This window comes from Hemicordylus capensis, chromosome 2, assembly GCF_027244095.1.
Source record: "Hemicordylus capensis ecotype Gifberg chromosome 2, rHemCap1.1.pri, whole genome shotgun sequence".
Lineage (NCBI taxonomy): Eukaryota > Metazoa > Chordata > Lepidosauria > Squamata > Cordylidae > Hemicordylus > Hemicordylus capensis.
Window position 1 is genome coordinate 261,138,049 of NC_069658.1, and position 27,041 is coordinate 261,165,089.

The 27,041-nt window shown below is 45.4% G+C and overlaps 2 long non-coding RNA genes across 2 annotated transcripts; both read right to left on the reverse strand.

Annotated features, from left to right (window-relative positions):
* Positions 1-5,604: 5,604 nt before the first annotated feature.
* LOC128346692 (uncharacterized) lies at positions 5,605-15,451 on the reverse strand. Its single transcript, XR_008317134.1, has 4 exons — positions 15,340-15,451; positions 11,513-12,041; positions 11,097-11,199; positions 5,605-6,498 (listed from the first exon to the last, which is right to left on the reverse strand). It is a non-coding gene; the product is annotated as an uncharacterized LOC128346692 (long non-coding RNA).
* A 5,815-nt stretch (positions 15,452-21,266) lies between these two features.
* Positions 21,267-24,275, reverse strand: LOC128346162 (uncharacterized). The gene is made up of 2 exons (XR_008316812.1): positions 24,079-24,275; positions 21,267-22,388 (listed from the first exon to the last, which is right to left on the reverse strand). It is a non-coding gene; the product is annotated as an uncharacterized LOC128346162 (long non-coding RNA).
* Positions 24,276-27,041: the final 2,766 nt, after the last annotated feature.

Genomic DNA, 27,041 nt, shown 5'->3' on the forward strand with positions numbered 1-27,041 from the left:
TTCCAGTCAGTTTTCTCTATCAACATCTATTTCACAAAACAGGAAAACGCACATCATACTTAGATGGTGACAGGGGAGATGGTATGGTACATACCTCCAGACAAGCAGCTTTCTTCTTTCTACCCACCCTCTAGGGCAGGGGTTAGTGGCATATGGCATGCATGCCAAACATGGCATGTGGAATGATTTTGAGTGGCACTCACACAGTTAGGAAGACAAGCTTCTACAATGCCCACTACCTGCCTCCAACTGGAGTGTCATTACTTCTTATAGCAGGCAGTGAACATAGGAACATAGGAAGCTGCCATATACCAAGTCAGACCATTGGTCTATCAGATAGACTCTATCTAGCTCAGTATTGTTTTCACAGACTGGCAGCGGCTTCTCCAAGGTTGCAGGCAGGAATCTCTCTCAGCCCTATATTGGAGATGACAGAAAGGGAACTTGGAAGCTAGATGCTCTTCCCAGAGCGGTTCCATCCCTTAAGGGGAATATCTTACAGTGCTCACATCTAGTCTCCCATTCATATGCAACCAGGGCGGACTCTGCTTAGCTAAGGGGAAAAGTCATGCTTGCTACCACTAGACCAGCTCTCCTACAGATCCAACATCCTGGATCAGTAGTGGAAGTCCCTTTGGCTGTACTGCTGGTGGGCGGGCTGTCAATCTCTCTTGAATGTACACATTCTGAAAATATGAATGTCTGTGTGAGAGAGAGCCAGCCAGCCAACACAGCCAGAAACACCACCACCAATCTTGGATGCCTGCTGCCTGCTATAGCAAGCAGTGACACACCAGCCAGAGGCAGGCAGTGGTTATCATAGCAGCCGGTCTTCCTCACATGCAGGCTTCCTCTCCCCTTCAGCAACTAACGTCTATGCTTTTCTGCTCCTGAAATGGAAGCAACAAAAGCGTAAAGGTTTGCTGAAGAAATATAGACCAGCCACTGATGCTTAATGCCCACTGAAGAACAGTGCTGAACACTCCCAAGAAGAGGAGAGGTTGTGATCTGAGCGGGGCTTCTGGCTTGGTCTGGCAGTGGGGGCATGGCCAGCATCATGGGGTGAGGCATCACAGCCTGGCTGAAGAGAGTAACTCTTCAGTACTCTTTCCCTCCCCCCCCCCACCATTGGTTAGAAGGAAAACATCTGAACTTGCAAAAGCAAACCCGAGAGCAGAGGGGAGGGGCTGCTTCCCTCCATGCTGCGAGTGTGATTCAAAGAGGCTTTGCTCAACATTTACCCCACAGCAAGAAGCCATATGGTGGCGCAGTGGTAAAACTGCTGCCCTGTAACCAGAAGGTTACAAGTTCGATCCTGACCAGGGGCTCAAGGTTGACTCAGCCTTCCATCCTTCTGAGGTCGGTAAAATGAGTACCCAGAATGTTGGGGGCAATATGCTAAATCATTGTAAACCGCTTAGAGAGCTTCGGCTATAGAGCGGTATATAAATGTAAGTGCTATTGCTATATGTGAATAACTCCCTGGTGGAGTGTTGGTTTTTTCGTGCGTGTGTGTGTGTGTGTGTGTGTGTGTGTGTGTGTGTGTGATTTGGCTCCCTCCCCAGAAACTATTCATTCATTCTCAGGGCAGTTTACATTAAAACAAAACAATTAAGATCAATTAACAGTTAAAAACAGAAATTATAAAACACCATAAAACAATTAACAGTTAAAACATTCAAAACAGTTTAAAAACCCTGGGAAACCAGGTTACAACAGATTAAAAACATTTACAACAATTTAAAAACCCTGGAAGGCCAGGCCAAACGAGGTTAAATCTCCAAATGGGCGGGTGGATGCATTGTGTCTGTAGTGCACCTGCATGTAAATGGATGCACAGCACTAAGGCACTAAACAGTGCACAATGTATGGTGGCTGGAATTCAGTCTTCAGCAATGTGCCGTAGTGGGGGGTCTTGGGCAGCAATCCTTGGTATGAGGATTGGGTGCTGCAAGCTTTCATCTATTTTCATCTGTGAAATGTTGAAGGGTATGCTAATAAGCAACCCTCTCGCATATCACCACAGCTGTCCTATGTCTGATTGCTACAACAGATCTGCTGACTGTACGGCACCCACCCCAGTCCACACAAACCTCCAGCTGCTGTTTGTTCTGTAATTTGCTGCTGTCAGCTGAGCTATTAGACTAATATCCTCCAAGGAAGGGAACTGAGTTATTGGCTGAGTTATTGGGTGCAGGGTCTGGCAGCAACATGTAATTAATGCATAAAGCAGGGTTCTCCTAACACAGTGGTGCCTTCATCTTGATTCCCTGCTCCTGTGGGATAGTGGTGGTAAATGATTGCTTTAAGAGTGAAGGTTTATTCAGGCTTTTATTAAGCCCCAAGGCTTGCTTCCTATACGAGTTTTCAGGATATGCCTGGGTCATCAGCGATGCTACAAATACTATGATTAGAGTTGCCAACCCTCCAGAACTGGTCTGGAGTTTCCTGGAATCAGCATTAAACTCCTGGAAACTATTGCAAGCAAGCCTGGAGATTTTAATGGTTTGTTATTGTGAAAAGTACTGAGGGGCGGGGAGAAATCTCCAGGTATAGCTTCAGTCCAGAATTTGCAGTCCTAACTACAATGAACTCAGAGTGACCTACCCAGAATCCTCTGACCAGTCTGTCTGAGACAGCACAACTCTATTCATGATTACATAGAAATAAGGGTCAAACTACGTATTATGGACAATACTCCAATCCTCAATAGGGTAGGAGACACATCCTACCCTAGCTCAGGAGCTGTGTGCACTCCCGTTTTGCGATTGTGAGTAAGAAGCAAGGTAGGAGGGAAAGCAAGTGATTGTGAGTAAGGCTTGCACGGGTAGGAGGACTCTGTCCTACCCAACAGCTGTACTCATCTGTTGAATGAGGTCGGAGGAAAAGCCCTCCTACCAAATGCAAGCCTCACATATGATCACTTTCTTCCCCTCCTACTTTTCTTTTTATTCACAGATGATCACAAAATGAAGGTGCACACAGCTTTCAAACTAGGGTAGGGTGTGTCTCCTACCCTACTGAGGATTGTGAGAAGGAGCCTAGTGTGTGTGCTTAACACTTGATTGTTTAAAGTAAATAGCAGCCAGATTTAGACCCTCCATCTTCTCCCACCTGGCCCGATCCTGGTGGTTCACACACGTGTGCAAAATCAGGCTGGGCTCCCTTGGCCAGGTTTTGCACATGCATGTGAATAGCCTCAATATCATCGTCCCATCCCCCACCACAGCTATTATTGTAGTTTTTTGGGGGGATGGAAGCAGAAATGATGTGGTTAGTGTGAGGAGGAGGAATGCCATTTAATACAGCTTTAATTCGGTAGTGCTGATGTGGTTGTATCATTTAGCGGGTGAATAGTGGGGCTGTGCAGCTGTGTTCAGCTGACAGGCATGTTGAACCAGTGCATGCTTAATGTTGACATATAGTTTGACCCTCATTTACCTCAGTCTAACCATCTCTATTCTGGGCACAAGGGCTTGGGTAGACATCCAGAGTTATCCCACCCAGTATGATTTCCCCATTTCTTTCAGTGGAAATAACCAATGTACACACTCCTTTGAACACATGAATTGGTTCCTTCAACCAATATGAATGGAAACTCTCTCAAAGGTACATCACAGAACACCATGGACCAGAGTGACAGCTGCTCTACCAGTAGATACGAGCTGCTCATTTTTCCTTAGCCATCCTAGCTGGATCACTCATGTCTCCAAACAAGTCATTATCTAATGACCTTAGGGACAAGCCCTCTCAGGGACAAGCCCACTCAGAGAAAAATATGCAAATGTTTGATAATTGCCTCTTGAAAAGCTGTTTCATGTACCAGTGACAGGTTCTTTTCATTACTTCTCTAAGCCTATGCACATAGGCAATATAAGTCTTGTTCTCTTCATTAGACTGGGGAAATAGAAGCAATTAAATGACTTAAGTAATACACTTGTATGGTAGATCACTATTACTACTCCTGTATTGAAGAAGGGGGTGGGGGAAGGGCAGACTGAGGATAGATGAGAATGGCTTGCTGAAGACCTTCGCGTGAGCTTATGACTAAGAGGACAATTGAATCAGGGACATTCTCATTCACGGCTCAGCCACTACACCAGGGTCCTCAACTTCGGGTCCTCAGATGTTGTGGGACAACCCTCACCATCCCCAGCACAATGGCCTGAAACATTTGGGGACCCACAACCGAGATCCCCTGCGCCACACTATACTAGTAGCCACAGACATGCCAGGAATATACATCCATGAAAACACACATCACCACATCCTGTGGCAAAAAATTCCATAGATTAATTGTGCACTGTGTGAGAAAGTACTTCCTTTTGTAGGTCCTAAATTTCCTGGTCATCAGTTTCATGGGGTGACCCCTGGTTCTAGTGTTGTGAGAGAAGGAGAAAAATTTCTCTCTATCCATTCTCTGTGCTTCATGCATAATAATTTTATAACCCTCTATCATGTCTTCCATAGTTGTCTCTTTTCCAAACTAAAAAGACCCAAATGCTGTAGCCTAACCTCATAAGGAAGGTGCTCTAGGCCTCTGATCATCTTGGTTGCCCTCTTCTGCACCTTTTCCCGTTCTACAATGTCCTTCTTAAGATATGGTGACCAAATCTGTGCTCAGTATTACAATAGTAGCCGCACCATAGATTAGCCTCTATTGACTGTGTGAATAATTGCTGTCCCTCCACACAAAGTCATGAGATCTCTCTATCACTGAGAAGAAGGAGTCAGTCCATGTCAGAAATGAGTTTAGAGGTCATTTTCCAGATTACAGATTTTCTAGGCACTGGACAAATGCAGCTGAGAGCATATAATCATTTGCTGATGAGTCTGCAATGGGTTTGGTGCATCTCCACCCACTGGGCTTGCACATCAGGATTCTAAGACCAAAACCCTGGTAGCTGGCTTTAGTTAATTACTACCTTTCAAGACAGCATCCATAAATTCTTAGCATACTAGAAAGATAGGACTCCTTGCTGAATCATGTTTGCAAGTGCAAAGTGGATGTAGATATACAGTCATGTAGATATAGTGACATCAACAGCAAAGGAAAGGACCCAGCAGTCAAGAAATACGCCACAGATTAGCACTTGGTAGAGTTGCAATTAAGGCCTTGGAAATTATATTTAGATGCTGTGATGCGTCTATACCTACAAAGATTAGAATTGTTTGGACAATAGTTTTTCCCATGACACTCTATGGATGCGAAAGCTGGGCTTTGAAGAAGCAGGATAGAAAAAGCATTGACGCTTTTGAACTTTGGTGGTGGAGAAGACTTTTGAGGATACCATGGACAGCCAGGAAAACAAACAAATGGATCATAGAACAAATCAATCCAGAATTTTCACTCAAGGCACAAATGACCAGGCTCAGACTAACATACTTTGGACACATTATGCAAAAACCCAGTTCCCTTGAGAAGTCCAAAATGCGGGGGAAAGTTGAAGGAAGGAGAAGAAAAGGACGACCAGCAGCAAGGTGGATGAACTCGATTACAACAGCAATGAATGCACCACTGAGAGACCTTAAAGACCAAGTTGAAGACAGATCATCCTGGAGAGAATCTATCTATGTGGTTGCTAAGAGTCGACACCAACTTGATGGCACTTAATCAATCCAATATATTGAGGAGGTTGCATTAGAGCAGACAAAGTATATTTCCAATCCAGATATTTTACTGGAAGCTTATTATATAATAGAAGTAGCAGTAAGAATCAACTGTCAACATGTAATAAAGCAGGAAAAATAATCATTCTGGATCAGACAGAAAGTTTAGATGGGTGAGTAGCTGGACAGTAGATATATGTACAGATCAGGTAGACAAGTAGACAAACATTCCTATACTAGTGGTGGGTAAGTGGACAGATATTTGCTCAGCATGTTCATGGCCACCAACATTGAGTTGTTCATCAGTGGAATACAAACATTGTAAGCCAAAGTCCTCTTCTCTTTCAGGAGTCACTCAACTTCCAAGAACCATCAGGTGATGGAAAGTTTTGCAGCAGGAAGTAATTTGTTGTTCTATAGTAGTCAGAGAAATCTCTGGAGAACATGACTGGAAGAAAGTTAATCATCATTAGAAGGGTCTTTAGGAGGATTCCCTGAACCATCCCACTCTGGCAGTGGTGGCCAAGGTGCAACAGGCACCAGAGCAAAAGGCAGATAAGGATCATCAGGGAGGGGTGGCTTAGGAGGGCTGGATGGTCCAGGGAATGGTCCTGGGTTGTTAGGCCCTAAAGGTTTCGGTGGCTTTGGAGATCGTGGATGTCTAGGGTCTGGAGATGCAGGCGGGCCCTCTGGCCAAGGTTTTCCAGGCACCAGAGGCCTCAAAGGCTGAGGATATTTAGGTTTGGGAGGCCCCTCAGGCCAAGTTTTCTCTGGAACTGGAACAAAAGGATTGTCCGGTTTTGGAACTGGAGGGACACCAGGTGCTCCAGAAGAACCACATCCTGAATGACTTGAAGACATGGTGAAGTGCCACACAAGTATTCAGACCTAGAGAATACAGAAGGGTAGAAGAAGATTAGCTCTCAGCAACACATTCTCCCACTCTTCAAAAATTATCCTAGCTTAACCAAAAACAATCATCTGGAGATATACTTGGCTAGTGATAAAGATACCTCTATCACCAACCTCCATAATCTCCTGAACATCTCTCAGTTTCTTCTCTGTCTATGCAGTTCAAAGGATATAGTGACCCATCAGGTGATCCATCTTTGGTTATTATTTTTCTATGCAAACCATTTTGAGAACCTTTGTTGAAAAGTGCTATATAAATATTCGTCATTTCTGCTTCCTGCTGCCCAACAGCCTATGGAGGCAGCAAGAAATGGAGCAGGCGGCATGAGGCAGCACCATTGGTTAACAGACAGCAGGCTTCCCACCACCTGAAAGACTGCCTGGTAAGTGGTGGAAGCAGCAGTGGCAGGGTCACCACACCATGATAAGAGGGTGTGTGTGCACAGCACGCACTGCTGCAGACAGAGCCACAGGCCGTGCATGCAATCTGCTACTGGAGCTGCTGGGGAGAGGGGGCAGACACAGGCTCTCCCTCCTCTACCTATGACACTGATGGTGACCATATCGTAGTAATCAATTTTTGACTGCAACTGCCATTTAGCACTGAATATTTGACAAGCTGTGACAGCTGACATGCCGTAGCAACTAATATTTGACAATATATGGCATTTAGCAGTGAAAATCTGACAATATATCACAGCTTACCTGTGGCTGCAGCCGCCGCCAAAATTTGGCTATAATATTTTATATAGCAATCAAAACTGGTAAGTTTCAAGTTTTAATGTCATTTTGATGTAGACATGATTGCTACTAAGCGTCCTCTCCGACCCACTTTGAAAATGGCTCCTTGGTATACGGAAGATCTGCGGGAGCTGAAGTGGCAAGGTAGACGACTGGAGCGCAAGTGGAGGAAGACTCGACTCGAATCCGACAGATTGCGACATAGAGCGCATTTAAAGATCTATGCTCTGGCTATACGTGCAGCAAAGAAGTGTTTCTTTTCTGCCCGTATTGCTTCTTCAGGCTCTCTTCCAACAGAGCTATTCAGGGTTGTGAGGGAGTTAGCAGGGCCCCCTGCTCCCCTGAATTCAAATTTGGAACCATCAGTTGCCTGCTGTTACACTTTTAAATGATTTTTTTGTGGACAAAGTCTCTCGTATCCAGGTCGATCTAGATCTAGATTTAGACTCTACAGTTATCGCAGTGTCAGATGCAGAGGTATCCAGCAACTCCTCTGGTGTGGTTAGACTGGATCAATTTCAGTTTGTGACTCCTGAGGATGTGGACAAGCTGCTCGGAACAGTGCGTCCTACCACCTGTCTGCTTGATCCTTGCCCAACATGGCTTATACTATCTGGCAAGGGGGTTGTTATGGAAAGCCTGGTGGCAATTATAAATACCTCTCTGAGGGAGGACAGGATGCCTCCTTGTTTAAAGGAGGCAATTATTAGACCTATTCTTAAGAAGCCTACCTTGGACCCCTCGGAGTTTAATAGCTACAGGTCTGTCTCCAACCTCTCATGGTTGAGCAAGGTAATTGAGGGGGTGGTGGCCTCCCAGCTCCAGGCGGTCTTGGACGAAACTGACTATGTAGACCCATTTCAAACTGGTTTGCGGATGGGCTATGGGGTGGAGACTGCCTTGGTTAGCCTGATGGATGATCTCCAATTGGGAATTGACAGAGGAAGTGTGACTCTGTTGGTCCTTTTGGCTCTCTCGGTGGCTTTCAATACTATCGACCATAGTATCCTTCTGGAATGTCTGATGGGAGTTGGGGGTGGGAGGCACAGCTTTGCAGTGGTTCCTCTCCTACCTTTCTGGCAGATTCCAAATGGTGTCGCTTGGAGACTGTTGCTCTTCAAAATCAGAGCTTTTATATGGAGTCCCTCAGGGCTCGATACTGTCTCCAATGCTTTTTAATATCTACATGAAACCATTGGGAGAGATCATCCGGAGATTTGGTGCTGGGTGCTATCAGTACACTGATAACACCCAAATCTATTTCTCCATATCAACATCATCAGGAGATGGCATATCCTCCCTGAATGCCTGCTTGGAAGCAGTAATGGGATGGATGAGAGATAACAAACTGAGACTGAACCCAGACAAGACGGAGGTACTTATTGTGTGGAGTCGTCACTCAGGAAGCGATATTGATCTACCTGTTCTAGATGGGGTCACACTTCCTCGAACTGTTGCCAGAACCTGAGGGGTATGCTCGTTTGAAATAGGGGCCATAACCCAGAATTTGGCTTTTAAAAAGATCCACACCTTCCCCTGGTTCCCCAGGTTGAGGCAGTGGCCAGAAGCGCTTTCTATCAGCTTTGGTTGATACGCCAGCTGCGTCTGTCTCTTGAGGTTCATTATCTCAGAACAGTAGTACACATGCTGGTAACCTCCAGACTTGATTACTGCAATCCGCTCTATGTGGGGCTGCCTTTGTATGTAGTCCGGAAACTACAATTAGAACAAAATGCAGCAGCCAGGTTGGTCTCCAAGTCATCTCGAAGAGACCATATTACTCCTATATTACAGGAGCTGCACTGGCTGCCAATAAGTTTCCGGTATGGGCTCTCTGTTGTCACCCCAAGACTTTGGAACATGCTTCCCGTGGGAATAAGAGTCTCCCCGTCTCTAGCAGCTTTTTAAAAGTGTCTGAAGACTCATCTTTTTACCCAGGTTTTTTAACTTTTTAACTTTTAGATTGTTTATTGATTTGTTTTAAACTGTTTGTTATTTGTTTGTTATTTCTCTGTGTAAACCGCCCTGAGCCATTTTTGGAAGGGCAGTATAGAAATTGACTTCTTCTTCTTCTTCTTCTTCTTCTTCTTATTATTATTATTATTATTATTATTATTATTAGATTTTAATGTTTTGTATAGTGTTTTGTTGTGAACCGCCCTGAGACCTTGGTTTAGGGTGGTATACAAATACGTAAAATAAATAAAAATAATAATAATACATCTTTATTCCAAAATTAACATGGCACATTTCAACAACATTTGCATTTTGAAATGTGAACCTTTGTCAGATTTTGAACTGTTGTGGAATTTCATATCATTTCTAAAAGTAGATCTTGTTCTGATTATGCTAACTCTACCTTCCTGTAGTAGCCACCTAATGGCTCAGCGGGAATATGCTTGACTATCAAGCAAGAGGTTGCCGATTCAAATCCCTGCTGGTACACCTATTATCGGGCAGCAGCAATATAGGAAGATGCTGAAATGCATCATCTCCTACTGTGTGGGAGAAGGCAATGGTAATCCCCTCCTGTATTCTACCAAAGACAACTACAGGGCTCTGTGGTCGCCAAGAGTCGAAACCGACTTGATGGCACACTTTACCTTCCTGTAATTTAAAGCTACTTCCTGTTCAATTTGCTCATCAATCTCTATGAGATCAGCCTTTCTAGCAGACAGCAGAACAAGAAAACCCTCCATCTATTCTGGTCCTCCAGTACAAGAAACAAACATTCCATTTTAGATAGGCTGGGCACTCTATGCTGTTTTTATGCTAAGGTATGTTTGCAGATTTCTTCCACTCCACTCCTGCTTGAAAGGGCAATGAAGGTAATCAAGGCACACCTTTTGCACCAGGAAAGGATGCTTTGTATCCAACAACGCCTCTAAACAAATCAGCCAACGTAGTCCATATTACAGTGCAAGAGCACAAGCAAAGGGATGGATAGATTAAGATATGTCATGTCAGAAAAGCTTGTATGGCTAGGTATAAATTTAGAATAACATACCCTAGAGGTCTAAGCAAAAAAGTACATATTACAAGGATGAGGGAGAAGCTTCCAAAATCACCCCAAGCTGACCAGAGGTAATGTCCAATTAATTCAGTCTAGATGTACTGTTTGGGTATATGTGTGACTGGCAGGCAGAGAGAGTCCAAGTCAGTGTTTAAGTTCCAAAATGCTTGGGCTCAAAACTATCAGGAAGCCCCTTAATCTTAGTTTTCTGTGGCTAATAAGATGGCCACCCCCCAGGAAGGGTTTGCACAAAACCAGTTGGCCCAGTTCAGTTCAAGTCTGAACCAGACCCAAACTGGACTGGGCCAGTTCGGTTTTGCACCCCTTTGAACCTCCTGGGTTCAGTTTGGTTGGAAGAAGGTTTGTGATTTTTTTTTTTTTAAGTTTTAACTTAGAACACCCCAAATAGGTCAGGGGGGTTCAGCTCAATATTGGGGGGCGGGTTCCACTTGACATCAAGCCAGCGAACCAACTGGTTCAATGTTGCTCAGTTCCGAACCGGTTTGCACATACCTAACTCTCAGTGCAGTGAATGCGTACAGCCCATGTTCAGAGATGCTTTCTTTATGGTTAACTGCACACATTCCAAGGCTGAGCTTAGGCATTATTGACCAGTTCAGGAGGTGAATGCTGCTAACTCCATTGTCTAAACTGGATCCAATATCAGTCTTTTGACATATCAAACCCTGACCACCTTTCTTTTCCTAACCAGAAATTTCAGTCCCACTGCAGCATCATTCTTACCCACCTCCAACATATACCCCACCCAAGGTTCCCCTTCCATAGCTTTCAAAGTATATTTCATAGTAGTTGGTTATACCTAAAGCTGAAGATTGCAGGTTTCTGTTCCCTCCGGAAGGCAGAAGCTCCTCTCTGAACTTCACTGCTTTGATGTGCTGAGGATTTCTCCTGGTTTATAAACCCTTGAGGACCAGACAGACCTGAGCTGTAGGAGTTACACCAATATCTCTGTCTCCACCCACAGTGGAAGCAACTCCCCAGGCATCATGGTGTATACACAAGGGAAGGGGGAATATGTGTCATCATATGTGGGAGTTATACAAGGTCAGGGTACATAATGCTGAGTCACAGGGATGCTGGGGAACCCCAGAGCAAAAACAGCCTGGGGCAAGAGGATCAATTAAGGGAAGGGCAGCACACACAGGTCAGACAAAAGGGGTTACTTCAATGATTCTCAAACTGGAAACTTGGTAGTAACAAAATACTCGTACTTACATTGTGTTCTTGGAGATCTTTTACTCCAGCCGCCCTGGCTCAGTGCTAGAAACTGCTATAGCCTCCCTGACAGACAGCTGTCCAGTTTCTGTTTGAAACCTTAGTGAAGAAGAGCCCAACCACGGCCTGAGGCAGTTCCACCATCAAACAGCGCTTGCAGTCAGGAAATCCCTCCCCGCACCAATATACAGTAACATGTATCGTGTCGACTTGCCATCAATATACTTGGTGCTCAACAACAGGATAATTTAAGCAAAGCACGCAGGCCCCTGCACTAGAGAATTAGCACTGCTACTGAATTCCATCCATATCACAACTGGAAGCAAATTTGAAATTTCCAAAGAAGCTAAAATAGTGTTGATACTTTTGATATCTCAGCTTGGGTCCTGTGTCCTTTTGTCCACATTACTTATTGTACCTGGAAGCTGTCCATTATTAGAGACTGACTGCTGGTGTGGTACAAGCACAAGACAATGAATTAAAAGAGAATGTTTTTTCTTAGCAATACTTTGTTCTGGGTGCTGTATAGCTACAGAGAAAGAACAAAAAATGAATTATAGTTCAAGGAAGCCCTCTGTGTATCATGTAGGTCAACATCCTTTGCCAATGCTGGCTATCCTAAAATTACCCATGTAACCCCTGCCCATCCATCCATAGCCTGACAGATATCTGTCCACCCAGAATGTAAATAAACAAACAGATCTTCTTTTGTAAATCTCAAACAATGATTCCATAACCTCCCAAGGTACTTTGCAAGAGTGAAAGCAGAAATAAAGAGACTGCCTCCTCACATCTGTCCCATTGGGGCATCTACAGTCAGCCCATGAATGCCATCTTTCTGACAGCCTTTCACCATCATTCCTTTAGGCAACTTCCTCATGAACAACTGTGTGAATTAGAGTCCTGGTCACTGTCCACGTTTAGAGAAGGCTACAGAGGGGGGTCATGGGGTCAGTATTGTTGGGCATCCGCCAAGGACCCGAGACCCTCAAACGGGCCCACTATGGATCCCTGAGGCCACCTCTATGCCTACTGTCTTTTGTGCAGTAGTGGTGGTGAAGCAACTGTCCTGGGGCTCATTTAGACTAGGAGAGAACTCAGAGAGGGCTATTTGCTTAGGGCTTCCTGAAACCTAGAATCAGACCCAGAGGCAGGAATTCCCATTCAACCTACTTGCTTGCTTGCTTATTAATTGATCCATTTGGTTGGTTGTTTCTTTGCCATGTATCAATTTTCTACATTCCAACAACAACAAAATGCACCCAGGATGGCTAACAACATAACAAAATACAGTAAATCCAAATTGCCATAAAACCACAGTAAAAACAAACCACCATAATAAAAACTAACACAGACAGCAATAAAAACCAGGCTATGAGGCCAACCCTACACAGCAACACTAAGAGGAGATAAAACTTGCTAGACATTACAAGATTCACAGCATAACCATGTATTGACATGATGTTGGGAAAACATCATATTGGCCGGGATGTCGTGGCTGGGGTTTTGTCATGAGCAGTGCTACTTTGAAAGAGGAAAGTAGAAAGTGGCTGTTTAGTTCTTAGATGAAGCTAGAAGTATGGCCACTTAGATTCTACACAGAAGCCCTATTCAGACATTATGCTGAACAAGTGTACAGATATTTGTACACCCGCATGTGTTTTTGAGTGAATGACTGTGCCTGCACTCATTTTAAAAGTGAACCTGAGCACAGGCTGGCTCCTCACATGCATGCTACAGATAGGAAGTGTACTTCTGTGCCTGCATTCAACATAAGAGATATATAAGAGTACCTGTGTCCAAATCTGTACCTGTGCATACTGTACACTCATACAAATGTTCAACATTGTGTCTGAATAGGGCTAGAGTGCTTGGAAAGGAGAAGTGAGCATCTAGATACCTATGGTACAATCATCTGTATGTCAAAAGCATGTTCTTTATCATTTGTGTGTAACACCTAGCGTGAGACTGGCTTCAATTAAACCAGTGACTTCCCCAAAGGTTTCCTGAAGTGAGGAATTCTGAATATTCTCCCTGATACAGCACAGAACAAGAAACTATGAAGGCGGGGATGGAAATTACACAAGAGGGACTCCAATTCCGAAATGGCATCACCAAGCTTTCAGAATGCATGGTATTGGACCATGGCAGAGCGTGCATATTGGGATAGGCACTGTGGTGCATTAGGAGACAAATTGGCTTATGATGACATCCATCATCGACAGTCTATTTCATCAGGAGATTCCATGTATCTGATGAAGACCTTTCTCCCATTGAAGTTTAGATTGCCATAACCCAGTTAGTCTATAAGGCTCATTAGGGATAAGATGCACTGAGCTCCGCAGGGTGTGCTTCTGTGTATCCATGCTTAGGATTTACACTCCGTGACCTTTTTGATCCACAAATCTTAATTAGCTTTTAAGCCTCTCTTATACTGTGTATGTGAATGTCTGGTTACTGCCAACATGGAAGAGAGAGGTGAGGCGTCTGTAATGTGAATGAGGATTCTCCCGGTCAGTCACTAACAGCTCAGATCCCATCAGTGTATATGTGAAGCTGGGGTTTTTTGCCCCAATACGCATCATTTTACACTTGCATACATGATTGAACCACATTTGCCATTCTGTCGCCCATTAAAAATATCCTTCTGGAGCTCCTCACAATCTTTGTGGATTTCACTACCCTAAATAGTTTAGTGTCATCTGCAAATTTGGCCACCTCACTGCCTACCCCAATTTCTAGATCACTTATGAATAAATTAAAAAGCATTAGTCTCAGTACAGATCCCTGGGGGACTCCACTTCTTGCTTCCCTCCATTGTGAAAACTGTCCATTGATTCCTACTCTCTGTTTCCTGTCCTTCAACCAGTTACCCATCCACACATGAACCTGTCTCCTTATCCCATAACTGCTACGTTTACTCAAGAGCCTTTGGTGGGGAACTTTGTCCAAAGTTTTTTGGAAGTCCAAGTATACTATGTCAACTGGATCACCTTTATGGGAAGGGAATGGGTGGGAATGGGCCCGCTAAGGTCACCCTTTAAGGAGCGACTAGAATTTCCTTCTTCCAAATGACTAATTGGCTCTGTGCCAGCTTGAGCTCCAGAACTACCTGAGGTGAAGCCTGTGTGGCCCTGCCCATGTCCTCTGACACTGATGTCAGGTGATGGGGAGGACCCAGCACATGAGTCAGAGGGCAGGACCAGCACCACCTCCCTAAGCATTCCCTCCACCCTTCCTGATCACCACAGGGATGCGTTTCACGCTGCAGGTTGGGCAGTGAGGGAGAAAGGTGCTCCTTTCTCCCTCAATGTCCAAACTTTAAACCCCATCTTCACACCATGAGGAAGGACAGAGAGGTCACGCCCTATCATGTGGGCATTTGCATTATGAGGCAGGGCCAGTGGCAGCTCCCTCATGTGGCCTGCTGCTCTTCCCCATCAGCACAGCGATGGGTTTTAAGCTGCCGGTTGGCCAGCAAGGAAGAACGAACCTGGAGCTTGAAACCCATCCCCCCCCTGGCATTTGGGAAGGGCAGAGGGGGCACATGGGGAGGTGGCACTGGCCCTGCCTTATAATTCACACACTCAGTCCTCCCCATTGCCATGGAGATGGGTTTTAAACTACAGGTTGGATGGGGAGGAAGAAACACCTTTCTCATCACCCAACCTGTAGTTTAAAACCCATTCCCGTGGTCATAGGGAAGGGCAACGGGGCAGCTAGGAACAGCAGGAGGAAAAGGTGGTGCCCAGGCCGTGGGGGTGGGGGATGTCCTGCCCTTGCCACTCCTTGTCATAGCTGTGCCTGAGGCAGTTGCCTCACCTCACCTCATGGACAAGCCGCCTTGAGATGGCTGCCTGTCTGAGTAGGCTTTTCTACTTGCCTCAGCTTGGTTGCTATGGGGATGCTGGGTTACCACGTTGGGTTGCCATACAGTTGGAGATGTGCATGCTGGGAGTCAGGTATCTCTGGTTTTGCTGCCAGTCCTAGACTGGATGGGGGTCTGGAGTGGGGTGGAGCTTAGATCCGGGCTTATGGCTAAGACAGTAGGGATATGCACAAACCTGTTCGGAGGCCCTTTTATGGGCCTCTGAACCGGTTCGAATGGCCGGCGGTTCAGCTGGTTCGAAGGTGGGTGAATACCCTTAAGGGTGGGGGAAGGTGCTGTTAACCCTCCCGCTGTGTTTCCCCCGCCGGTGCTGCACTGGCAGAGTCTGGCAGAGCGGCAGCATACCTCCCTGCTGCCCCGTTGCCTTGTTGGACCGGAAGGGACTGGAAGTACCCAATGCGTTTGCGCACGTCTGGTGTGCATGCGCACAGCATACTCACTCACGCACCCAACGTGTGCATATGTGTCGGGTACTTCCAGTCACTTGTGCGAGGCAACGACGATGCCCCACTGGACTCTGTTAAAGTGCAGCACCAGCGGTGGAAATGCGCTGGGTGGGGTAAGAGCACCCTCCCTTGCCCTTAAAGGTATTCCCCCCGCCTTCAAGCCACCCCCCGCCAGTTCCATGCACATCCCTATAAGACACTAGCAGAGGAGAAGGAGGAAGTTCGGGGGGGCTACTCTGTCGGGCAAAGAGGAATCAGGGGGTCTACTCTGCATGATAGGGTGCAGTTGCAGTTGCCTTCAAAAGTCCATGCTTTATTTAAACATATACATCCTTAAAAGCTTACATTAAACATCATTTTGGAACTCACCATGCAAATAAATCAATAACAGCCTTATGGGTGGTGCTTACACAATATATTTAATTTAGGACCAGTTCAGACAACACATCTGACAAACCACACCCACCATGCAATGAGGGACATGAGTGTGCTCATCCCACTTACCCTTCCCACCTTGCAGCCACATCATCACAAAGGGGTCTGTTCATCTGGACTGCCACTCACAAGCAATTAAGTATTACATTAAAGTAGCATTCAAACTGGCGGGGTGGGGGTGGTTGGGGTTCGAACCAACAGGGCACCCAGATGGGGTGTGTGGCACCAGGATCAGAAGTGGAACATATGCATTCATGTCCCTCATCATCTGGTGGGCAGGACTAGTCAGAAGTATCATACAAATCGGCCAAGTGTCATCAGTGATGGGCTACGCCTCAGTACTGCAAGGAAGTGTGTAAGAGTGCGCATCATGACGCACATCATGACCCAGCAATCTGTGCCAGTCCCTTTCAGATTACTTCCACTAATCTTAATATTTGAGATATTCTCAAAAAGAGAACATATGCCCTGAACATTATAGGCAGCCCCTTTTTGAGGATGTGTTGGGGCTCAAGTGTCATGGCCTCCACCTGGAAGCCTTATTCCAGAGACTGGAGGGAGAATTACTCAGTGGCCCATGCTCAAAGGAAAGCTGATGCTCAGAAGTATGTCGTTTTTGCTTCAGATGTTTCAGCCTAAAAAAGGGCTTGCAGGCCAAGACTTGAGGAGCTCTAGCTCCTTTTGACTGAGTGATTCGTCTCAGAGTTTCGGATTTTGGAATTACATTTCCCTTAGTGCCCTAAGAACCTTTTAATGCTCTTTGACAAAATTCAGGTTCATCACTGAGTCCGTAAATCAAAAACTGAGAATGCCTTTTCTTCTTCATCCTGGAAGCTTTTTAGACCACACCTCTAGAAAAGGCCTCTTTAAGCATTTTGCAAGCTACTGTTAGGAAACATTTCCTTGTCATGTGAGTGACAAAGGTCATAGCTGTCTGGGAGATGAATCCCTGCAGAACATTTTTTAAAATATATATATTTTTATTTTTACATTTTATATCCCGCTCTTCCCCTAAGGAGCCCAGAGCGGTGTACTACATACTTAGGTTTCTCCTCACAACAACCCTGTGAAGTAGGCTAGGCTGAGTTTTATGTTTTAGTATAATATAAATGTGACTTGACTCATCCCAGCCAGGGAAAGAGGCTCAGCCAGGTGGGCAGGTGAAAGGCCAATGGCAAGGGAAAGAGGCCCAGTCAATCAGTAGGGAGCAGGTGGAAGGCCAGCAGCCAAGGAAAGAGGTTCAATCAGTCAGCAAGTGGGCAGGTGGGAGGCCAGCAGCCAGGGGGAAAGGCTCCATCTTTCCCTCTCAGGGTGAGTCCTTCCTGTGCAATTGGCACTCCTTGCTGTTGTTTCTTGCGTTTTCCTCAATGGACTGAGTGAATGATGGCCATCCTTTTCTGGATCAAGAGACCTCTCTCTGCTCCTGCTAAGAAGTCGGAGTTGGTATCCAGGACATTTCCTTGATTACAACATGTTTGAGCCCAGGACAAATATAATTCACAATAAATCATCACCGGCAGGTGAATGTGCAATGGGTTTGGTGTCTCTCCACCCAGCGGAGATTATAAACACCTCTATAATATGTTGGATTTTCAATTCAGGATTCTGAGCCACAAAATTCAGTTTGATAGTAGGCTTTAGTTAGCTACTATGAAAGTGGCTTGGATCAAAAGGATAGTGAGTGACATAAGAACCTGATTTAGTGAACAACTGTGCTAGTGCTACTGGAAAACGTCTTACAGTGCAGAGCCACGATGCATTGGAGACTGCATTACGGTACTGGAACCATGGTGGATAAGGAAGATACAAGTTATAGAGAGAGATAAGTTTATTCCTATAAACTTATAAGTTATAGCGTATAAATTATAAGTTATAGCGTATAAACCTTGCAAAACCATAAAAAAAAGTATTGATCAGAGCTCATGCAAAAGCTTGTAAAAAAGCTTGTGCAAACACAGAAACTCCACTGGATCTGGGGTCACTTTTCTCATGCAACACTCTGCTGCTGTTGGCCATTCTGTGAGTGAAAGAGGCTTTCCACAAGTGGAAGGACAACTTTGGATCCAAGCCAGTATTCATAAATACTAGTTAGGGATGTGGTAATAGATCAAAGAAAACAAATTTCTTTCACTCTTCTTTATTATTAGTTTCAGATTCTATAAACCACATCCTTTCTAGCACAATCCTGTGTCTGTACTAGTGCTTCTTTTACATTTCCGTGGAATCAAGTACCTATTTAGACACTTAACCCAAACCTGCTGAATCTGACCCAAATCTTTGCAGGTTTTTATAATGAACTTGCCTTTGTGACTGCCTTCATCACCTCATGTTACCCCCACCCACCCCAGACCATTGAAGAGGCCATGGAAGTTTAAAGTAGAGATCACTGCTTTCTCTCTGTGATGGAGAAAAATACAGCCTCATGGAATCAGCTCAGACACAAAGGGCTCAGGTTACAGCGAACCTGTAGTCTCCATTGTTAAGCTTCCAGGCATCCTCCAACAACGTCTGCATGTGTAAAGCCTGCCTATCTGCCTGATTCACAGCATCTATGTTCCTATGGTAACCAGGCTTCAATAAGATGAAGCCAGAGACTCATATATGAATTAAAAGTAGCCAAAAGACTGGAGTAGCACTAGCAAGGATCTTGTCAGGGGTGTAGCTATAATAGAGTGGATGGGTTCAAAGAACCTGCCCCCACCCCAGCTCCTGAGGGCCCCTCAGCATCCTTCCCTATTTCTTCATTATCTCCCTCACTCTAAGGGGTCACCAGGGAAAGGGGCAAACACAGGCCTCTTCTCCCCTAGCTATGCCCCTAGATCTTGTACATGTTGAAATCATAGGAAGACTCTCTTCATTACTTCCCAAGAAAGCCTTTGAGACTGACCCATTGGTCTTAGTTAGAGAGACGGAAAGCATGAAGGCTTTGAACAGCAGAAGAAGCCAACATTTTGCATTCCCGTTGGTGCTTGCATTTTGACTCAGGAATTTCTCCCTCCCCCTCCCCTTCTGGACTCCCTCCACAGAATTTCACCAATCTGTCACAACCCTCCCCCCCCCACCCCGCTCAACACTCACAATTGCAAATCATTCAAAGAGCAGACCATACCGAACGCAACTGTCAAGCTCCCCTTGTGGAAGATCGGCCAAGCAGTGCCAAGAGGTGCCTTCTGCTGACACTTAGTATTCCACTCATTCACCCAAGTCTCCAGTTCCTTGCAAACTGTGAAACTCTCCTGTTGCCTTCAAATATTTTTGGAACTCGACCTGGCAAGGAGTGACCTGCTCAATAATTCAGCAAAGTGGGGGGCGGGGAATGGGATGCGGGGGGGGGAGAGATTGAGAGAGAGAGAGAGAGAGAGAAGCAGCTTTTATTGATTGGAGATAGTCACTCCTGCTGCCAGCTCCCTCCCATCTCCAGGCATGGCATAGGCTGGGTGTCAGGATGTATTAGGACAGTCTTGCTGAACTGATCAGACCCACCTTGGCAGGAGGCAAGAAAAACAAAGTGGGGACAACGGCTGAGTGTGGGGGCAGGCAGGCAAGGTTTCACGCTACCTGTTCTGATCCCCAGCAAAAGCCCCTCCCAAGCGGCAGGCTCTTTCTGAAGCTGATTGGCGCCACTTGAAGTTTTTAAAAACAAACCACGAAAGTGTGAGTTTTGAAAAAAGCCAAATTATTGGCAATAGCCCATCCACACATTGTGGGAGAAGGCTTGGGGCATACCAGAAAGCATGGGGTGGTGGTGTTTTTTCAAAAAAGGTGCCACAAATAGAGGATTTATTTACCCCGGACATAATTCGGGCTAAGCTAGAGTGTGCAGCAGTAATTTGGGGAAAAGCAGAATCATGTGTGAACTGGTCCCTGATAGCCCGCTGCGACTTCAGGTAAATTCAGCTGATATGTGGACTCACACCCTCAATTCCGGAGGAGATGCAAACTAAAACCACGTGTGTAAAAGTCCAAGGAGGTTTTCCAAATGGCAATTTACTCCAGCTTCGCAAACCTTAGGATTGAAGGCGGGGGAGTGGATATGTGGGAGAGATTTATAGCAACTTCAGTACAATGGCAGCAAGGTATCCGGTCATACAGCCAGTGGTGTTATTCAGCATTTTTCTTGATTTGCACTTAATATGCAGTATTTGCCTCCTTTAAAAGTTGCACTTTGGGAGAGTGTTGGAAACAGCTCTATGTGATATTCCAGCATTTTGAAGAGACCCTGCCCCTCTGCACCGCCCCCTGCCTTGTTACCTCCTCGCTGCCTTCACCTTCCCTGCCTACTCCTCCTCCAGCCTCTGCTGCCCTCTGATGGAGGGCACATCCTCTATGCCCAGCGGTTACTGTGAATCGCAAGGTGCGCCTGCGCAGTTTAGAAAAAGATCGTCGCAAGCCTGTGACGATCTTTTTCTGAACTGTGCAGGCGCACCTTGCAGTTCACAGCAGCCGCTGCCCCCTTGCCATCGCTGCTGGCTGGGGAGGCCGACTACTCGGCTCCCCACCCCCTGCAGTCATCCCGCAGCCGCGCACTGGCTTTGTTTTAAAAAACAAACAAATGTCATGTAGGTTAGCTGTAGCAGGAAGCCCCCCAAAAGTAGGTTTTGGGGGCCTCGTGGGGGGGGCACCTGGCAGAGGGGGCACCTGGCAGGGGGGGGCCTCACAGAAAGGCTGGTCCGGGCACCAAAATCATCTAAGTGTGCCCCTGCATGTGGTTTTCTTTGGTAGAGTACAGGAGGAATTTACCCTTGCCATCTCCCGCGCAGTATGAGATGATGCCTTTCAGCACCTTCCTATATTGCTGCTGCCCAATATAGGTGTTTCCCATAGTCTGGGAAACATACCAGCGGGGATTCAAACCAGCAAGCTCTTGCTCCTTAGGCAAGTTACTTCCCTGCTGCGCCATTAGGTGACCTTGGCTCTTGCTATACATGGTTGCTTACCTAATCAAACATAATTTCATAACCATTTATTCCACTCATTAAGAAAACACTTTTCCAATATTTTATTGGAAGCTTTTTTTACAACACAAGTAGGTGACAGAGCCACCATCCAGCATGTAATAAAGCAGGCTGAATATAGCTCAGGATCTGCCATTTTGGATCAGATAGGTAGTTAGGATACGCCTATGAATCAAGTGGGCAGACAGAATATCATGTGCAACACTAGTGGCTGTGTCAGTTGGTGAGTAGATTGACGGGCATCTTCTTAGCAAGTTCATTGCTACAAAAGTTGTGTTGCTTCATCAATGGATAATAAACTTGTATCAATGGATATTAAACTTGGTGGGCCAAAATCTTCAGTTGTCACTCAGTTTCCAAGGTAGTAGAAAGTCTTACAGCAGAGACCAGTCTGGATTCTGAATAATATTTGGTGGCTTCAGATGAACATAGGAATTTATGATTGCTTCACATGATCATCAGCAAGTCTGTAAGTCAGAAACATTTAAGTAGAATGTCAGGAATAAGTAAAGAACATGTAGGTAAAATGTTGGTGACCGGAAAAGCGTGCTCCCAGCGGGCATGACATCCAAACCTACCCAAATACCATTCCTGAGATTCTCCACCCAACGTTCTCCCAACTTCCATCCCCAAGATCTGGAAGTTGGGCTGAGAAGGTCAGGAGGATGTCAGGTGGAGAGTGCAGAAGCCAGATTTGTGTGGGTTCAGACATCACGCCTGTCAGGAGCATGCATTCCCAATCACCAACATTTTATCTAAATGTTCTTGAGACTTGCTTGTGGTCGTGTGAAGCCTCCCTAAGTATATGGGGGGGAAAGGTAAACTGCATTTCTATGACAGCCAGAGGCATCTCTGTAAAATATGGCTGGAGAAAAATTAATCATCATCAGAGGAGGAGGAGGACGAGTCTTCAGGAGGTCTCTGAATCAGGCCATTCAGGCAGTGGTGGCCATGGTGCAATGGGCACCAGAGGTCCCAATGGTTGGACATCTTCAAGACTGGGAGGTTCCTCAGGCACAGGTTTCTCTGGAATTGGAACCAAAGAATTGTTGGATTTCGGCCCAGCAGGAATATTGGGCGCTGCAGAAGAATCAGACACCGAATTCGGCCAGCTAGTCATAATGAATGAAACCTCACAGAATAATTCAGGCCTAGAGAATACAGACAAGGAGAATAATGTTACCATGACACATTCCTCCAGAGCCAAAGAACACTCCAACCTGATCAAATACAATGATCAAAGATATTTCATAGGTGATAAAAGAACTCTATCACAAGCCTTCAACATCACCTGAACATCTATTAGACAGCCACTGCTTTGTTTATGAAATGACAAACTAAGTAGCAATCCCATGGGTCAGCTGACCCAACCCTAATACTGTATTGTGGTGTTCTTATATTTCAAAAAAGAAGAGCCCACAGTCTCTTTGGGTAGCCTGTGCTATTGCTAAAATGCTTTTTATAATTACAGCTGTACTAACATTGCATTAAAAAATAAGAAAGTTGAATGCCTTCCCAATCTTCTCAAATCTTGGTGCATGCTGTTGGTCAATATACCCAATGTGAGATCAGAGGCGTACTTTGCCACGGACCTTGGGGATCTGGTCCGTAGCCTCCATCTTTGGGGGTGCTCCAAATGTTCCGGGGGCCTTCCCAGAGCCCCACCACTGCCCAATACCTGCCCCACTACTGCCCACAAGAGGGGGATTGGGGACAAGTTAAATCTTTTTAAAAAATCTTTTCAACTGCCACTGTTCGGCGGGGATGGTAGCAAAAACAGGGGGCAGTCAGCAGGGTGCGGACCAAGGTGGGGAAGGAGCAGCAGCAAGAGCTCCTTCCTTGAGCCCACCTGCCATCCAAATGACAGGTCCAGCCATTTTCGGTTGGGCCGCCGCCATCGCCTGTCCCACCCTGGTCTGCAACCTGCTGGCTACCCCCTGTCTCCACATCCCTGCCACACAACGGCAATTGAAAAAAGTTTTTTTAAAAAAAGATTTAACTTGCCCCTAATGCCACCCTCAAGTCAGTGGGGGCGGGGGTGGTGTCTCCGAAGCCCTTCAGGGCTGGGCTCCAAAATTACTTAGGTGCGCCACTGTGTGATATATATAATAAACACTGCAATAATAAGATTTTGCAACATTTGAGAGTAACTGACAATTGGCCTGCACCTGCAGTAGCAATCAGGTTTTGACAGTAACTGGCATATAACTGCAAATATTTGGCAGGATTTGACAACTGACGTGTAACTGTACTCAGTATTGGACTGTCTCCGAAAGATAATCTGCACTAAGAATTTACTAAATGCTGCATTCGTTTCACTCATTTAACCAATCAAAACTGATATATTTCAAATTTCCATGCCAGACCTTGATTCTAAATTCTGATGGCAAATTTCAATACCAAAGTCTGAATTTTGACATTTGAAAGTTTGTTGGATTTTGAAACGTTAAAATTTCAGATCACTTCTAAAATTAGGTCTGTTTCTGTTTCACTAACTCTAGCATCCTGCAGTGTAAAGGTGCTGCTTCCTGTTTGATCTGTCCACCCATCTGTATGAGATCAACTCTTCTAGTTTGCCAGGGAGTAGCCAGTACACCAACAAAACTATCTGTTCTGGGCCTCCAGTACCTGGAGCATACATTCTATATCAGACAGGTCGGGCACTGTATACTCTCTTTCTCTCCATTCCTACTTGACAGGATAATGAAGATAATCAAGGCCCATACTCTGCACTGGGAAAGGATTCTTTTTGTATCCCATTATACATCTAAACAAACCAAACTACTTTGTTCATATTATAGTGCAAAGCACAAGCAAAGACACAGATAGACTAAGACGCACCATGTCAGCATAGCTTGTAGGGCCAGGCATATATTCAACAAAATATTCCTTAGATGGTCCAGGGTGAGGAAGTGCACATTAAAGGCATAAGAGGAGAGCTTCCAAAATTACAAGCCAATATGACCAAGGGGAAAATCCAGTTTAGATTTAAAATTTACCGGGTTCTTTGCTTCAAACAACAACTGTACTAAAGAAAGAATTCCAGAATTTGTTACATTCAGGCACAGAATTCAGAATGTTCTGAGGCCAGAGTTCCTACAACCACAAACAATAGGCCTACTTTGGACTTGTAGTCACTTTATATTGCAGTCCTTGGAATCTCTATTTAAAGGGATCTCAGGTAATAGGGAAGGATGAGACCTTGGAAAGTAGCTGTCTGCCAGGGTGGACAATGCTGGCTAGAAAGACCAAGGCTCTGATTAACCATAAGGCAGCACCTTGGTTCAGCACAAAAGCACAAACCTCTCAGGACCGGTAACAAAAGTTTCCCCAGGCTCACACAGCCCATCAGAAGAACAGCCCTGTTGGATCAGGCCCATCAAGTCCACCATTCTGTTACCTACAGTGGCCCACCAGATGCCTCTGAGAAGCCCACAGGCAAGAGATGAAGGCATGCTCCCCTCTCCAGTTGCTCCAGTACCTGTTGCTCCCTTGCAATTGGGCCTCTGAGCCCAGAAGCGGCCTATAGCCATCAAAATTTGTAGCCACTGATAGACTTGTCCTCCATAAATTTGCCGAAGCTCATTTAAAACCATCCAAGCTAGTGGTCATCATCACATCCTGTGGCAAAGAATCCCACAGTTTAATTATGTGCTGCATGAATAAGTGCTTCCTACTATCAGTCCTAAATTTCCTAGCAATCAGTTTCATGGGACGACCCCTGGTTCTAGTGTTGTGAGACAGGGAGAAAATCCCCGAAGGTCTTGTCCACATACCTCTCTGAGTTCCTCCAGGTCCTTGGCTTTGAAATAATAAATTTGTTCTCTGAGAACATGTTAGCCTGTTCTTCTACTGAGCACACACCCACTGCTTCTGCCTATCAAGCAGATAGTCATACATGCAGCACTCTGTGCATTACTCTGGGAAGTGCCCTGTTAGTTTTCTACTAGAAAGTTGCCAGTTCAAATCCCCTCTGGTACTATATTGGGAAGCAGTGATATGGGAAGATGCTGAAAGGCATCATCTCATACTATGTGGGAGGAGGCAATGGTAACCCCCTCTTGTATTCTACCAAAGAATACCACAGGGCTCTGTGGGTGCCAGGAGTCAAAATCAACTTGACAGCACATTTTACCTTTACCTATCTGTTGGCTGTTTAGATTTTATGTGGATTGTTTATTTGAAAGTTAGGTTTTAGCTGGAGTTGTCAGATAATTAAATAGTTTACACTTTCTTTCTAACAAAATTTAAAGGGGGGAGTAGTACTTACCTTCCCTTTGTGCCAGTGCGGCTAGACTCCTTGGTGATCAATAGGGAATGCTTCTGAGCTTCTCCACACACTTCCTTGCTAAACTCCACACAAAATTCCTTTGTTACCTGTTTATAACGTTTGTTTGCAAAGTTCCCCTCGTCTGCTCCTAGTCTTAAGAGAGCTGGCTTCAAATTGAACTAAACAGCCTCAATGGAAATGTAGTCCCTCCCACAAGCTGCGACTCACCTGCTGCTAGCTGCACCCATTCTCTCTCTACGCAGAAACTGAAAGCCACATGGCCAGAAACAAGCCTGACAAAAACAAATACACAGCCAGAGAGAAATGGAACTTCTCCACTGGAAAGATATCAGCTCCAAAAACTCACCTTCTCTTCCTGTTTGTTTGTTTACTTATACTTACCTACTTACTTATTTAAAAAGTTTTACTGCCTCCTGTAGTCTGTTCCTCCACTCCACAGAGCTTGCTTCAAATTGAGGCAAACAGCCTCAACAGGAAGATGCCCCCCCCAACTATGCTCACCTGCAGCTAGTTGCACCCATACACCTGCCTCAGGCAGAAATACTTAAACTTGCTAGCTACGGTATTTTTTCCCCCTGGCTATTTTTTTTTTAAAATCCTGTGACTTTAACCACTGCACAACAGGCAGATTTTCAACAGGTAAAATGTTCTCCTCTTGAAAGAGCAAGGCAGTGATCCAAATGACACCATCAGTGGTTGACTCCTAAATGCCTGTCATAAAAGTACAAGAGTTCTGCTGGAACCAATGGAAGGGGACAAACTTTCTTCTGGATCCAGCACAAATATTTCTGAAAATCAAACTCTGACCACCTTTCTTTTGCTTCGAGACTCCCACCCACCTTGCATCTACGGTTGCCAAGGTTTTCCCTACCCCCGCCCTCACACAATACTAAGCCATAGCATCTCCAGGCTTGCTTTCAATAGTCACCTGGAGACTGATGCTGATCCCTGGAGATGCTAGACCAATCCTAGAAGGCTGGTAACCCGGCCTAAACCACTGTTGTTGCCATATATACCATATCTGCCAACATGTCCCTATTTTCCCATTCAGATGAATGGGAAACTAGGAACATGTTGGCAGGTATTATCTACCCTACACAAGGTCCCTTTTACATAGCTTTCGAAGTACTTGATCCAGAGATGCACCTAGGTAATTTTGGAGCCTGGACCTAAAGGCCTTTGGAGCCTGCCCACCCCCCCAGCAAGTTAAGAATCATCCCCCTACACACACACACACACACCCCGTGACACACACAGTATTTTTAACACATGGGTTCTTGAGGGCACAAAAAGCAACTAACTCATACGAATGTAAGAATATAAAATAGTTATATTTATGCAAATATGCATTAGCAGAAACACATTTCAACACACAACATAACATATTCCCATCCCACATATCCCCCCCCCCCCACCTTCTGTCTCTAAAGCAGAGGTCATGTTTGGCAACCCGGGACAGGTCACAATCATGCTTGGCCGCCCAGCACAGTGTGGGCCCACAGCGTAGTAACCA